The sequence below is a fragment of the Mustelus asterias genome, unplaced genomic scaffold (assembly GCF_964213995.1).
Source record: "Mustelus asterias unplaced genomic scaffold, sMusAst1.hap1.1 HAP1_SCAFFOLD_35, whole genome shotgun sequence".
NCBI lineage: Eukaryota > Metazoa > Chordata > Chondrichthyes > Carcharhiniformes > Triakidae > Mustelus > Mustelus asterias.
The window spans coordinates 3,423,607-3,436,758 of record NW_027590117.1 but is presented as its reverse complement, the minus strand read 5'-3'; the positions used below and the strand labels follow the sequence as shown (position 1 = coordinate 3,436,758).

The 13,152-nt window shown below is 44.6% G+C and overlaps 2 non-coding genes across 2 annotated transcripts; both read left to right on the top strand.

Moving 5' to 3' along the window:
- The first annotated feature begins 4,289 nt into the window (after window positions 1–4,289).
- trnal-cag (transfer RNA leucine (anticodon CAG)) lies at window positions 4,290–4,372 on the top strand. Its single transcript has one exon. It is a non-coding gene; the product is annotated as a tRNA-Leu (tRNA).
- Window positions 4,373–11,139: 6,767 nt separating this feature from the next.
- trnam-cau (transfer RNA methionine (anticodon CAU)) lies at window positions 11,140–11,211 on the top strand. Its single transcript has one exon. It is a non-coding gene; the product is annotated as a tRNA-Met (tRNA).
- The last annotated feature ends 1,941 nt before the right edge of the window (window positions 11,212–13,152 follow it).

The following is a 13,152-nucleotide window of genomic DNA, read 5'->3' as shown; positions in this document are numbered from 1 at the left end:
GATACACACACAATGACAGACAGAAAAGGTGCCGAGCAAACCAGCAAGATACTGAGATGGAAAACATTATTATTTCTGAAAAGCTGTTTTCTGTTACACAAAGCCAGGCCCTGTTTTGAAATCTATTTCCTGCTGTTTAACTGTGTTCTGTGCTGTGTAACTGTTCTCTCTGTTGTGGAACTGTGACTCTGTCGTTGACAGATCTTCACTGTGGTTGTGTCAAATTCTTCCCTGTTGTGCAAATGTGTTCCCTGTTGTGTAAATGTGTTCCCGGTTGTGTAAATATGATCCATCTTGAGCAGAAGTTTTCTCGGTTCTGTTAAGGCGTGTCCTGTTGTGTGACATGTTCTCTGTTGTTCTGTGATGTTGTCTCTGGAATACAATCGACGGAAATTTCAAGGCCGCCATTTCTGAAGCTTGCATTCAATTCCAGCTTTATTTGGGCCGAATGGCCGACTCCTGTTTCTGTTTTCTATCCATGTTTCTATGTATTAAATCCGTGAATTTGAATTTTGCAAGCTGCCGTGGTGGGATTTACTCCGTGTCCCCAAATATTAGTCCGGACCTCTGGATTGCCAGCCCAGTGACATAACCTTTCATCCCTGTGAACAAAAACAGTTCATTCAGCTCATTATTAAACCTCTTCCTGAGGACATTAGAATTCCATCCACAGAATTCGATTTGGCCGATTGATAACAAAGCATTTTGTTCGAGCTGGGAACATCAATAATTTATCCAGATCAAACAGATATTGTGGAATTGTTCGGATCAAAACTTCTAAGATAAGTGAGAATTAAATGGACAAAGTTACAAGGGAAGTAATTCTGAGAAAGCTCCCTGCAATTTCTGAAAGAAATAGTGGATTTCAGTCAACAGGCTCAGTTTTGAGGAGGTTCCACCAGATTTCTGTACAAAGTGACTGGGTTGGAAACTGTAATCTTCAGATAGCATCACAAAAGGCACCGTTCGGCTCCGGTTACGCGCCTGAAAGTGAGTGATTTTTGTGGAGTATGTGGAATATTTCTTGTTCCAGTCCTGTTCAGCCACCGCCACCGCCCCCGCCCCCCCCCCCCACCCCGCCACCCCGCCACCCCCTCTTCCCACCCCCCAACTCTTTTTCCGTTACGTCGATGACTGTATCGGTGCTGCTTCCTGCTCTCATCTGCGCCTGGAAAAAATAGCGATTTTGCTTCCATTTTCTGCCCTCGCATTTTCGCATGGTCCAAATCCGACACTTCCCTACCCTTCCTTGACCTGTCTGCCTCCAATTCTAGATTGACTGACCACCAGTAACTAAAGCCCCACCGACTCACACGCCGAGTACAGATCCTCATACCCAGCTCCTTGTAAGGACGCCATCCCCATTCTCCTAGTTTGTTCACCTCAGTCGGAACTGTTCCCCTGATGCCTCTTTCCAAATCGGCGCTCCTGACATGGACTCCAACTTCCTGAAACCAAGGTGCCTCCACCCCGGCCCTCGGTGTTTGGTTGGCCGCTCAACCGTGCCCTATTCATCTCCCGCACCTCTGACCTCACCCCTTTCTCCTCGCAGAGCCACGATCGGCTCCCAAAATACAGAAGTCAAACAGACATTGTTATCGTCTTCTTTTCCATCTGTTCACTCAATATTTCGTCGATATCTTCACAAAATCCAATAGGAATGGCGATCAGTTTTCCAGTCAGTGATCAGCCCTCTGGAGGTGATTAAAGAAAATGAACAGTTTCATCCACTCTCGAAACCCTGGGGGCTTGAACCTGCGCGGTGAACCACATTAGATTTTAAATCAAACGCCTGAACAACTCGGTCATCGCAACTATAACCAACATCTAACAAACCAGTTTATGAACAGCTGATTTCTTCAAAGTTTACCTTTGATTGTCTCGCCAGACAATGACGAGGAATCTAACACACTATCCGTTGCGCCACAGAGCCACCCCTGGTGCACTTATTCCCCATCCCCATATGGGAATTTCTGACGTATCGAACAGACAGTTCAAAAGTTCAGCAATTGGACAATGACTATATTTCAAAAATCCTTTATTATCAGTGAAATGATTTGGGACGCCCTTTGGTTCTGAAAAGAGCTACAGAAATTCCAGTCGAACTCTGAAAGGACACAGACAGCTTAGTGGAATGGGAGGACATGTGGCGGATTAAGTGATTCATTTTGGTGGGAAGAACGCAAAGAGACAATACAAAATAAAGGATATAATTCCAAAAGGGGAAACAGGAACAGCGGGAAATATATGGACCTGTGTACAAATCATTGAAGGTGGCAGGGCAGTTTGTAACAGCCGTATATTATCCCCGGATTTAAAAACAACATCAGGATTTTGATACAAATTTTCTGCAAAGAAAATCCAGATGTACTATTCGATCGTACATTAGATATTCCAAGCATTGCCTGTCGCCTGGGAACCCTTGGGCGAAATCGCCACCAGTCAGCTCTCCCTTTTGAGGGGGAAAGCAGCCTCTGGTCATTTGCAACTACGGCGACTTGACCTTTATATATGTGTCATATTCTTTGATTTTATTTGATTCGATTTATTCTTGTCACATGCATTAGTACACAGTGAGAAGTATTGTTTCTTACATGCTCCGCAGACAAAGCATATCATACATAGCGAAGGAAAGAAGAGAGCGCACAATGTAGAGTTACAGTCACAGCAACATGTAGAGAAAGATCAAATTAATACGAGATAGGTCCAATCAAAATTCTGATGATAACAAGGAAGACGCTGTTCTTTACTTGGTTCGTGCCTGCCGTCAGATTTTTGTATCCAGTTCTCGACAGAAGCCGGTGGAAGATAATCTGTCCACGGTGCGTGGCTGCTTCAACTGGCTGCTTTTCCAAGGCAACGCGGCGTGTCAATGGATGGCAGACTGGTTTGCGTGATGAACTGGCTTTGTTTACGACACTTTGTCGATTTTTTGCGGTCCTGGACAGAGCAGGAGCCGCACCAAGCTGTGATGCAACCAGAAGGAATGCTTTTTCTGGTGCATCTGTCTGTATTCAGACTGTGTTTTGCATTATCTGCTGCTCAATGAAGATTGGGATCTTTCTGATTCGATCAGTTAAACTGTGCGTGGAGAAGTGACTTGTTCTGACTGTCAGCTTCCGGAACTGAAACATGGTTTCTCAATGAATTCTGTCTCTTTCAACTTTTGGTACTGCAACTGAGTTTCTGTATCCCCTCATTTTGACTCACCGATTTATTTTGTTTATTCATTCCTGGGATGTGGGTGTCGCTGGCTGGGCCCGCATTATTGCCCATCCTAAATTTCCCTTGAACTGAGCGGCTTGATAGGTCACCTCAGAGGGCAGCTTAGAGTCACCAAAGTTGCTGTGTGTCGGGGGCCCCATTTAGGTCCAAACCAGTTAAAATATTCATTCCTTAAAGGACATTAGTGAAGCAGTTGTCTTCCTTTTGACAATCGATCCATGGTCGTCAGACTTTTAATCCCAGATGTTCTTAATTGATGAAATTTCACCATTTGCCTTGGTGGTGGCGGTGGTCTGTGTGTGTGTGTGTGTGTGTGTGTGTGTGTGTGTGTGTGTGTGTGTGTGTGTGTGTGTGTGTGTGTGTGTGTACGTGAGAGAGAGAGATTCTCACATAATCAGTCCGTTTGTGAGTGTGGATTAACCTTTTATCTTCCCTCACAAACACTGTGATCCCCTTGCTTTTGTGAATTCCCAAGAAGCATTTGTACTACTGAGACCCTGGTGGTCGGGTGGAGGGTGGGGTGAGGGTTGAAGGCAATGCCGCAGGGTGCTGAGTGTGGAAACAGCCGATTTTAAAGCTTGTGAGTTGGAAAGTGAAGAGTGAACTTGTCTGTGTGAAGATCACAGAAAAAGTATGTCTGGACCTGCGCCCTCGAGACAAGTTTTGGGTTGTCAGTAAATGAACTCCTGTAATGAAGGGACAAAATCAGAAAGAGGAAATGCTGGAAATATTCAGCAGCTCCGAAAGCAGCTGTGGAGAGATATTCCTGTCGCTCGGATATAACTCTCCGATTGGATACTTCACGTTGCTCAGATCTGACACTCTCAACACCTTCGTGGAAGGAACAGGTAGGGCGGGAATTGGGTCTTTGTTGATTTGAGCAAACAGCGCAATCCAGCAATGAGAAGCTCCTCAGCCCCCGGCGGCTTGGGAAAGGATGGGACTCAGATACAGGACTCTGGTTGGGGTTCAAAAATGGAAAAATACATCGAGTTATAAATGTAATGACAATAAAGGTGGAATTCAGATCGACTTGTGCAGAAATTTTGCACTTTGCCAATGTAGTCAGGATGGCCGAGCGGTCTAAGGCGCTGCGTTCAGGTCGCAGTCACTTCTGGAGGCGTGGGTTCAAATCCCACTCCTGACAGTGATTTTTCGTTCGCGAAGCAGCATCCAAACCCAAGAAATGTCTCACCTGGCAGCACAAGGGCAGCTGCTGCTGAGAAACAACGACCACCTGTCAGTTCCACTCCGAGACACACTTCATCCTGACTTGGAAATGAATCACCGTTCCCCTGGCTGGCTCACAATCTTGGAACTCCCTCCCGAACAGGAGTGGATGTGCACATATACCACATGGACTGCAGCGGCACCAGAATGAATTCATCGCCAATTACTCAAAGATTATTAATTTGGACAATAAATGCTTCTCGCGCCAGCGGCACACATCTCCCGTATGAATAAAGTACTTTTTAAAAAATCACCTCGTGCCACAGAAGGAGCACATCTGCCTTCAGAGCAGAAAACTGTATGTGAATCACATCCTGAACACGGCTACTTTTATACCAGGTGTGTGTCTGAAAACAGTAAGTGGAACCAAGCTCACGTTAAACCGCTCAATGTTTAGTGGAAGTGTTTCACTGAGTGATTTGTGTGATTCCCTCTGATGTGCTTTCTTTTGTGAATTCCTAAGGAGCACCTCCCCTGAGACCCTGGTGGGCGGGTGTCGGGGAAAGGCGGATTTGAAAGGTTTACAGGGAAATCGGTGCAGTCTCGATGGGTCACTGTGGGATTCAGTTATTTTTCTTTCATGAATCCATCCGAGATCCCATAGCATCTGTGGAGAGAGAACCGGTCATTCCCGTGAAAGGTCTGCATCTGAAATGTGAACTATCTCTATTTTCAGAGGGACGTTACAGATCTGGTAATATCTCTTTTTTCACTAATACCACCAGATCTGGAATGTATTTCCAGCATTCTGCTGTACCCTCGAAGAGCGGTATCAGGCTCTGGGGCTTAGTTGGTTAAAGCGCCGATTTAGTAAATCAGAAGATTCAGGATTCAGATCCTCGGATTCCTTTCCAGTGAACTTTGCAACTTCGTACGTCGCAATATCCATTTCTTGCTTGTCAATGTTGTCTTTCCCTTCACAGTGGATAATCTACAACGATAAAAAAAAAACATAGTTCGAGAGTCTCCTCAAATATCTTGACTATTTATTGACGTGATCCAGGTACTTTCATCATCTTGCAGTAAAAAAACATTTAATTTGCAATAAATCCAATTCTCCAAGTTCTACAAACATAGCGTTCCATTGTTTTCTCAGGGAATTTCGAACAGAGTCAAATCGCCTTAGAATCACACCATCCCGACAATGGTGAAGGAGACCATTCTGCCCATCGAGTCTGTCCCGACTCTCCGACAGAGAATCGCACACAGGACCTATTCCCGCAGAGCCACGCATCAACCCCGCTAATCTACCGATACAAACATCTTGGTGACCAAGGGGCAATCTAGCATGGCCAAATCCACCCAACCTGCTCATCTTTGGACTGTGGGAGGCAACCGGAGCACCTGGTTTCCTGAGATAACTTGCCTGGATGAATGCAGTTTCAACAGCACTGCAAACACTTGGCACCATCCAGGACAAAGCATCCCACTTCATTCGCTTCCCATGCATAAAGCTTCACTCCCTCCACTACCGACACACAATGGCAGCAGTTTGCGCCATCTACAAGATGCACTGCAGCAACACAGCAAGACTCCTTTGCCAGCACCTTCCAAACCCACGACCACGACAGCCTAGAAGGACAAGCGCAGCAGACACATCAGAATAACACCACCAGGTTGCAGGGCACTGATATTTATTGATTGATTGTAGTTATTTATAAGTTGTTGTTGTTGCACGTGTGTGTTGTTTAATCTTCGTGATCTTCAAAAGAAGCGAAATATCTAATTGAAAAAGATGCTACTATTTCTAACCCAACCAGCGAACGTCGTGTCAAACTTTAAGAAAGCCCCCGGGGTTTGCGATTTATTTTTGAGTCAGTGGTTTCCCTGGGAGCCAATAAACAGAAGCAGCATGGAGAGATGGCAGAGCAGGAAATGTCGGTGCCGAAGCTGAATCACATGAACGGAGCAGCAACCTGCTTTCTACTAATCGGACCCCAAGTCCGATTCTGGTGGGACTGAAACCCACAACCTTTGAATGGCTGACTTGCCATTATTTAGATGTCTAACGCGCTACCCAAAACGCCACATGCTGGAAGTTTGCTTTACTTGTCCATATATGGATTTTTGACAATGTGGAAAGTTCAACAATCTCGTAGTTAAAAAGTCAAGGACTGTGAAGAGGGACTTTATTGATTGCAAGTCATGTTGCTACATCTTATGTCTGTTAAAACAGCTGTGGGAATAAAGACCATTTTGTCCTTTGTACATGAAATCTGTCCATCACAGAATGATCCTCCCTCTTTCTCTTCCTTATTCTCGTGGACAGCTCGGAGTGTAATCTCACAGGCTTGATAGTCGGGGGCACATTCTACTCTATCTGTCACAGCGCTGATCAGAATCTGTTCCCTGTTCCAGTTAAACACCTGCACAGAACACAACGCAAAGCTGGAAGCAGGAAACCAGAATCAAAAACCGAAAATGCTGGATATGCTCAGCAGGTGATGGATGAATGGAGATTCCTGTAAAAGAGACCTTGGGGTACAGGTTCATAGCTACTTGAAAGTGGAGTCACAGGTGGACAGAGTGGTGAAGAAGGCATTCGGCATGCTTTGTTTCATTGGTCAGAACATTGAATTCAGGAGTTGGGACGTCTTGTTGAAGTTGTACAAGACATTGGTAAGGCCACACTTGGAATACTGTATACAGTTCTGGTCACCCTATTATACAAAGGATGTTATTAAACTAGAAAGAGTGCAAAAAAGATTTACTAGGATGCTATCAGGACTTGATGGTTTGAGTTATAAGGAGAGGCAGGATAGACTGGCACTTTTGTCTCTGGACTGTCAAAGGCTGAGGGGTCTATAAAATAATGAGGGGCATAGATCAGCTAGATAGTCAATATATTTTCCCAAAGGTAGGGGAATCTAAAACGAGAGGGCATCGCTGTAAGGTGAGAGGGGGAGATACAAAAGGGTCCAGAGGGGCAATTTCCTTCACACAGAGGGTGGTGAGTGTCTGGATCAAGCTGCCAGATTCAGTAGTAGAGGCGGGTACAAATTTGTCTTTGAAAAAGCATTTAGAGAGTTACATGGGTAAGATGGGTACAGCGGGATATGGGCCAAATGCGAGCAATTGGGACTAGCTTTGGCGTTTTGAAAAAAAGGCGGCATGGACAAGTTGTCCGAGGGCCTGTTTTCATGCTGTAAACCGCTATGACTATATGACAAGCCGCTGAAGCACAGCACAGTTGCACAATTTAAAGTTTCCTTTCATCCAAAATAGATATTCCATTCTAGTATTTTGAACAGTTCAAATTTAAAATGTGCATTGTTATTCTCGTCGCCACAGCCTGAAAACAACTCCAGGCATTGATCTCTCCCTTGGATTTTAAATTTGTAAATCCATTCTCTATCTTTTAAAGCTACTATTGAAACTGTATCCATCACCCGCTCATTTCCTTGTGAATGAGCAGGAGAATTGAAGATATATTTGGATAATTTTCCTTTGACTACATTTGTACAGAAGCATCAAGGTCAAGGAGGGAACCACACACAGCACTTCATGAAATTCACCCACTAAAAGGTGACAGTGTTTAATCAAGGGATGGTTCTATTTGTTCATTCATTATTAATGGAGAATATAAAAGTTGGAACAGTGTGCAACCTGGGCATTGTAACTGAGCAAAGTGAAACACAATGCGGACTGGGCAGGATAAGCCTAGCATGGGCAATGGACAGAGTGGAGGTGCGACGTTGGCTGGCTTGTGAGACGGCGCAGGGAGATGTTGCAAGGTGAAGGTACATCGGAAAATGGGAGTGTAAAATGTTGAATGACGAATGTGCAAGTAGAATGTGCAATGTAGACTGCAGGCTGGATATTCAATGGGTTCTGTGATGGGTGAATAGACTGTGGAATCTTGGCATGGTAAAGGTGCAATGGGGATTAGGACGGGTAAAGGTGTATCCTTTATTTTATATCACCTCTCCTCGATCTTCGGACCAAAATACATCACTTCACACTTCCTTACATTAATTAACTTGTATCTGTCACGTGTCTGCCCATTCCACCAGACTGTCTATATCTTCTTGCAGATTATCAATATCCTCCTCACTAAAAACCATAATATTTTCAAATTTTGCACCACTGACAAATTTTGAGTTCGAAACCTAAGCACCCAGATAGAGGTCAGTAATATATATCAAGAAAAGCAAATTTCTCTATATATAATATCCCCAATCAGAAATAGGTAAAACATTCTGTAAAATATGCTTTAATAGGTTTGTACTAATAATTAAACTGTTGCTGAATGAAATTCTAACTAAGCTAATGATTCAAATGCCATTTGGTTCCAAATAAAATGCCAACCGGCACTAATACATTCAATTATAAGCATAGCCTTGTTCATTTATCAGGATTTAAATGACGAATACAGAGGGAAGCAGCGTACTGGTAGATTTCAAAATGAAATGGCCAAAAGATTTAGTATTTCTAAATTCCGCAGTCCTAGGTTCAATATGATGTGAACAATTCTTGTCTGTTGTGTCCCTCTCTGATGTCTGAACTTCAGCCTACCAGAGTGTGCTGACATCCACTGGCCGCAACACAGAACTGCAGTAGAGCGGAAAAATGCATCTTAACTGTCGCTGTTGCAGAGACAGATCAAACAGGAGTTAATGATTGGATATCGGCATTACATTCCATAGAGAAATCAATATTAATGTACTTTTAAATGCAGTCAGTATGACTTCGAATTTGCTATTACCTGGAGCAGTTGAGTCGACGAGCACAGATGTACGAAAGGAAAATCTCGGGAATGAGACGATGGAGAATGAATTTCAGAGATAAGCAGATGATGTTACGTTGAAGATTTTTAGTAGAGGATAGTGTGGAATCATGTACTAATTAGAACAAAGGCCCTGTTTCAATTATATACCTTCCAGATAGAATGTGTACAGATTTGCAAAGTCTCTCAGAGAGATTCATAATGAACATCACACACATATGTCGCACCAGAGACAGAGCGATACAGAATGAGTCCAACACTCATACACCTCGAATCTTAGAATGGATACAGCAAAGAGAGGGAGATCATTCGGCCCTTTGTCTCTCTGCTGGTCTGTACAAGAACAACTCAGCTCATCCCTTTCCCGTCCTTGTCTCATAACCATGGAAATCCTTTCACTTCAGGTGCTGATTCCATTCCCCCTTGACAGCCCTGATTTGATGCTGCCTCTGCCACCCTCTCAGGCAGTGCATCCCAGGTCCTAAATACTCTGCACATTAAAAGCCATCCTTCTCTCCTCAGGCAATGGGAGCAATATTTCTTCATCTACTCTTCTTAGACTGCACCCACAAGCCCACCACCTCTACCAGGGTAGAGGCAGAGAGATTCTTTCCACTTAGAAAGGAAACAAGAACTTGAGGACACAGCCTCAAAGTAAGGGGGAGTCAGTTTAGGACAGAGTTGAGGAGGAACTTCTCCTCTCGGAGGGTAGTGAATCTCTGGAATTCTCTGCCCATTGAAGCAGTGGAGGCTACCTCGTTCAATATGTTTAAGTCACAGGTAGATAGATTTCTGATCAATAAGGGAATTAACGGTTTTGGGGAGCGAGCGGATAAGTGGAACTAAACCACTATCAGATCAGCCATGATCTTATTGAATGGCGGGGCAGGCTCGAGGGGCTAGATGGCCTACTCCTGCTCCAATTTCTTATGTTCTTATGTTCTTACCATCTCGAAGGACAGCGGCAATAGATACATGGGAACACCAGCACTGCAAGCTCCCACTCAAGCCACTCACCATCCTGACTTGGAAATACATCGCGGCTCTTTCGCTGTCAGAGTGGCAAAATCCTGAAAGACTGTATGGCGAACAGCACTGTGGCTGTACCGACATCTCATGGACTGCAGCCGTTCAAGAAAGCAGCAAACCATCACCTTCCGAATGTCAGTTGGGGATTGGCAATGAATGCTGGCTCTTCAGTGATGCCCACCTCTCGAAATGAATAAAACAAATAAACACTCGCAACTACAACCGGAGACAGATAGATGCAGAACAAATTTCACTCACGTGCATGTTTGGATACAATCTGAATCCCCCAATCACATTCACTAACAGAGGGTAAAATGCAGTCGAAATTGGGCGATCGTTATCCAGTTGCAGTTTAACCAGAGTTTTATACAAGAATAGAGAACATCTTAACACAACGTGTAACATTTTAACCCAATATGGAACATTATGAGACCAGTTAATCATCTTTCTGCCGAACAGAAAACATCTTCACGGAGAATATTTTCACACAACACGGAACACGTTTACAGAGCAGGGCATATATTAACAGAACATTTTTCAAACGTACACAACATGGATCATATTTATACAACCGGAAAGATATTGACAGCATCAGGGAAACATTTTACACAACAGCAGAAAGCACCTCTCAACAGCAGAGAGCAGAGTCACACAGCAGGAAATATATTTACAAATATGTACTTGCAACAGAAAATTCCTTTAAAAATAGAGATCGATTTTCCAATTCCGTGCTTTGCCGGTTTCCCATCACCTTTGCCTGTCGTTACGTGTCCAGACAATCTCTCTTACTGCTATTGTGTGTTTTTCTCTGTTTTATTCTCGGTTTGATGCAGTGGCTGAGCGTCCTGACACTGGAACGTGTATTAAATGATACAGGAGCGAAAATCTGCCTGACTATATTGATAGGCAGCAGAAATGGCCTTTACTGGAGCAGAGTGGCGCAGCGGAAGCGTGCTGGGCCCATAACCCAGAGGTCGATGGATCGAAACCATCCTCTGCTATTCCTATTATCACTGACAATGAAACGACTTGTGGCTTTTACGTGGAGTCTGCAGACAGGTATTTACATCGGCTTCTCTTTTCTCCAAAAAACCTCAATCTGCAGTGAATCAATTTTATATGCAAGAAAGCATACGAACGGGGAACATCTTAACACAACATGCAACAATTTACTGACAGAAACATCTTCACGGAGAATCTTCTCAAACAACATGGAACACATTTTCAGAGCAGGGGCCATATTAATAGAATAGAAAAAAAACATTTACACAGCCGGAAACACAACAGCGGAACATCTTACACAAAAGCAGAAATCATCTCTCAACAACAATTGAGACAGTTACATGGGTAAGATGGGTCTGGAGGGTATGGGGCAAACACGGGCGATTGGGAATCGCTCGGTGGTAAAAAAACTGGGCGGCATGGACAGGTTGGGCCGATGGGGCTGTTTCCATGTTGTAAACCTCTATATCATAGAGCACTGCAGGAAAAACAGTGAAACACTTTGCACAACAACAGTGAACATCTTTGAACAGCAGAGAACACAGTTACACAGCGGGAAATATATTTATAAACATATTTACAAGAGAAAACTCCTTTCAAACATCAGTGATCAATTCCGTGACTGTCGTTACACGTGAACAAACAACCTCTTTGGCTGCTTTTGTGTGTGTCTTTCTCTGACCCTTTATTCTTGGTGGAATGCAGTGGAATTGTGTAGCCAGACTGAGCCTCCTGACACTGGTGATGGTGTTAAACAAAAGTGTGGAATTGAATATCTAACGGATTACATTGATAGGCAGCGGGGGTGGGGGTAGGGTGAGGGGGAGGAGGAGAGGGGGGAGGGAGGAGTGGGAAGGAGGGAGGGGGGACGGGGAGAAAGAGAGGGCAGAGGAGAATGGAAGGGGGAGGGGGGAGAGGGAGGGGGAGATGGGAGGGGGAGCGGGAGGGGAAGGGGGGAGGGAGCAGGGGAGAGGAGGGGGCGGGGGAGGGGGGAGGGCGAGGGGGGAGGAGGGGAAGGCATGTGGAGGGGAAGGGGAAGGAGGGGAAACGGGGGAGGAAGGGGAGGGAGAGGGGGAGGGGAGGAGGGAGAAGGGGACAGGGGTCGTGGGGGAGGAGTGAGGGGGCTGAGACTGGGGAGCGGAGGCGGGGGGGCGGGGGGCGGGGCTGGTGGAAGCGAAGATGGACTTTCTGTAGCAGAGTGGCGCAGCTGAAGAGTGCTTGGCCCATAGCTCAGAGGCCGATGGATCGAAACCATCCTCTGTTACTTCCTCTTAACAATAATAACAAAACCACTTGACTACAATTCTGCAGCATTTACGTGGAATATGCAGGCAGGTATCTGCATTGGCTCCTCTTTTCTGTTATAAGCCTCAACCCAGTTTGATATGCACACAAGGTGTAGATACTGTGAACATGCACCAGGATATATTAGACAGAGGTAATGGTGCACAGGGCACAATTTCAGAATTTGTGGACAATGTGAAACTTGGAAGCATCGTGACCTGTGAGGAGCCTGGTGTAAAACTTCAAAAAGGACATCGGCAAGTTGACGGAATGCGTGGACAAGTTACAGATGAAATTCAAAGCTGAGAATTGTGAAGTGATTCATTCTGGTAGGAAGATTATAGAGAGACAATGAAAAGTAAAAGGGAAACAGTTCCAAAGTATCGAATCCATTTCATTAGTAACGTTTCTCAGTCCTACAACTCTAAATGAGGTGCAATAGTACAACTCTAAAATAACACCAAATTACTGCGGATGCTGTCATCTGAAACCAAAAGAGAAAATGTTGGAAAATCTCTGCCGGTCTGGCAGCATCTGTAAGGAGTGAAATGAGCTCGTGTTTCGAGTCCAGATGACCCTTTGACAAAGGGTTATCTGGATTGGTTTACTGCCAATTGGTAACTTCCTTAAAGTCAATAATAATCCATTCAAAATAT